This window comes from Xiphophorus hellerii, chromosome 18 (genome assembly GCF_003331165.1).
Source record: "Xiphophorus hellerii strain 12219 chromosome 18, Xiphophorus_hellerii-4.1, whole genome shotgun sequence".
NCBI lineage: Eukaryota > Metazoa > Chordata > Actinopteri > Cyprinodontiformes > Poeciliidae > Xiphophorus > Xiphophorus hellerii.
This window is the reverse complement of record NC_045689.1, coordinates 14,864,796-14,868,255: the sequence shown is the minus strand read 5'-3', so window position 1 is coordinate 14,868,255 and position 3,460 is coordinate 14,864,796.

The following is a 3,460-nucleotide window of genomic DNA, read 5'->3' as shown; positions in this document are numbered from 1 at the left end:
GCCAACGAAGAAAAAGGCACTTTTCCCTCAAAGTGATACTCTTAAGTTTCACAACAAGACAAAAATTTAACTATGTGCCAAAATGCACAACACGAAATAACTTCGCCTAGAATCAGAACTCAAACCCATATTTGAATACAACAGGTTATTCCAAAGGGTCAAAACACATTTACAAAAAACAACTTACCGTTACAGGAAAACTGTTTATCTGCTGTCATTGGCGGCTATGCTAACTAGCTTTAGCATTGGTGGCAGGCTATGTTGTGGTGAACCAGCTGTAGCCTAGCAAAGAGCAAGCGATTCTTTAACATGTAATGGATGGCCGCGCTGCCGCCGTAGAATAATTCCGTTAACTCAATCAAACTTGGACATGTAGATATTATTCATTTTGTGCTGTGCTCCACAGCAAAGGGAAAAACCTTGAAAGTACAATTCCACTTTTTTTCTCGCTCTCTGTATCACCACAGCCACGAGCAGGCTCGTTGCATAGCAACTGACAACAACGAAACAAAAAAAGACACTCAAATATTTCCCACACAAAGAGCAGAACATTCAGTCTGATGCAGTAGTATGGTTTTAGGCTTAGTGTTTATTTTGCGATTATTGATAAGTGACTGGTGTGGTAAGAGGAGAAAACTATAAATATATCGCTGCACTTGACTTTACTGTATGCCTAGCTTGCTGTTTAGGGTCTCTTACTCTGCAGTTGTGGAGTCACAATGTCTGGGATCATGAGCGCCCCCTGCCATGAGGCAAGAGAACTGCCTGACTCACCTCGAATCTGTTCTCTGCCGTTTCTGATCGCTTCTCAGCACACAAAACACGTTACACACACAATTGGTGACAAAAAACACTGTACATTATATACATAAGCTAAATTATGGAAAATCAGCTTATATATTAAGTGTTTTTTAACCATTTTATTGGCGACGTACAGACAGGAGGAGCATGCTCCAGTGAAATGGCAGCCAGTGCAGTTAGCGAGAGGTTGCGCAATCCCAGGTGAGGCTCAGCTCGCTGCTGCCTCACCAGCTGCGCTTCCGAGCATTTGAATGGGAAATTTCGAAAATTCAGCGATTTTGAAAGAAAAAATAATCAAAATTGGTTAAGCTAAATGAAAAATAAATACTTCATAGTACAGGGTGAAAATATCAATATAAATTACTTTATCATTATATATTATTCTTCCATGTTGACAGGTGAGGCTCTGCCTCACCTGCCTCCCCTGACCTCACCACTGATATATACCTATACGTACTGCAGCTTTGAGGCAAAGTCAACCAAATGTTAGAGAATATGAATTTATGCACATGTTCAAACATGTAAGCCTGTATGATAAAGATGGAGCCATGTGTGGATGCAAGCGATTATTGCTTAAAATTGTATAACCATTCAACTTTTAGACATTAACTCCTTGAAAAATTCATCAAAAGTTGAAAGGTAATATGACATTTGTTCCAATGAGTGTATGTAAACCTTTCACCAGAAACGCAGTTGATTATTTGCTCTCTGAAGGGGCGGTTACGTCTCCCACAATTTGAAAACCTCTGACCTTTAACATTAGTGTTTTATTAATTGTCATTAGAAGTCAACACGTGCAGGCATAAAGCATTACTCTCCCTCTTTTAAATGATCTATTATAAGAAATACAGGGTACTTTTTAGGCATGCAAGTTCTGTGATTTCTACAACATGATGCAGTGCTATCTAATATATTTAGAAGACAAGATTTCCAATGCTTAAATCACCTCCTCTCAAATCAGTGTTATTTTTCCAGAAATATATTTGTCCATTAAGTGTCTTTCTTTTCACAGTGACCTTTTAAGTACTTGTTTCTATGTATGTTAAAAGGCATTTGTTGAACAATACATTGGTTGATATTGAGGGATCGACCTGTCCAGGGTGTACCCTGCCTCTAGCCCGGAACATTAGCTGGAGATAGGCACCAGCACCCCTCCCAACCCCACTAGGGACAAGGGTGTTAGAAAATGGATGGATGGATATTGAGGGATCATCTTAATTTTCTTAAATGTCATCTGTTTTCTGTGTGTTCTCATGGGATTAAACATGTTATGGCCAAAAGAAGAAAAACTGTATTCAGCATTTGCTTGCATAAAGAACTGGAAAAGTGTGTGACTGATTTTTTTTACACATGACTTTGCAACTATACGCAGAGTAATTTGCTTCACTTTGTCAGCTGTCTGGTCATGCAACCCACATGTCTGTGGGTAACACAACTGTCTCTTCAACATATGCTACCTGAAAACTGGATTAGATCTGCATTTTCTCATGAAGAGGAATTTGCTTGTGTTGAAAGATCTTTGCCTGGTCTAAAGCTTCGGGTAGAAGTGCTTTCACTCATCCTGCGAAGAGATAGCATTGATTCTCACAATGAAATAATTGTGTTGACTATGAAAAGAAATTCTATGTCGCAGCCTAATCAAGTGCTGCTGCTGACTGAGTTGTCCAACATACAGTCATTAACATCCTTCTCAGGAAGAAGCTAGCTTTTCTCAGGGTGCTGTATTTAAACATGTAAAGGTTAAGTGGAAAGTGCAACATCAACATGGATATCTACGCCCTTATGAGGACTGTGAAGCAAACTCCACTAAAAAATTTTGTGAGAGTGGCACAAGGAGTGGACTGAAACTGGAATCAGGGCATCAAGAGCCACATTCGCTCTGTGAAAGTAAAGGTAATTTTATTTTATAAATAAAATAACTTTTATTTTATAAATAAGAATAAAGGTTATTTATCATAAAGGTTATAGTTATTGTTGCTATACAACATATAACAATGGACAAAGTGCTTTACAGGAATTAAAAGGAAATACAAACAAAATAAACGAAAGGAAAGAGCAAAAGAAGAAAAAGAATCTAATGTTGATCTAAAGTATGTAAGCTAGGTGCTCCTGTTCAGGGTTGCTTGATAAGTATATTCTGGTCTAATTCCGTTTCTGGGTTGGAAGAACAGGAGTCTAGTTGCTAAGGTAGTTTTTCTGGATTCTAAGGTAGTTGTTCTAATCCCTGTTCTGGGTAGCTAAATAAGTGTAAGTAACAGGAGTGAATCCACTCCTGTACCTGAGCAGCCTCTTACCTGAGCTAAAGAAAAAAAGACAAGGTCTGTTACTTAATGGTCCAAAGTCCTTCTTCCAGATTATTTTACTGTTTGCAAATGTAGCCACACAGAAAGAAGCAGAACAAGTGCTACACACATTTTATTAACCATAATATAATCTCTTTGGTTTAGATCTGTTTTTGAATAAGGAAGATAGCTTTGTACAAAAGATTGCAATAAGAGGTCCATTGCTGGGCTTGCATAAAGGAAGAACATAATATTGCAAGTTTAGGTAAGAGATACATTGTTCTGAAGACTACACAATACAAACTGTAAAAAAACATTAATTCTGATATTACTTTTGGCATTGACAGTGTGCCAAAAAAGTTCACTGAATCCCGGCA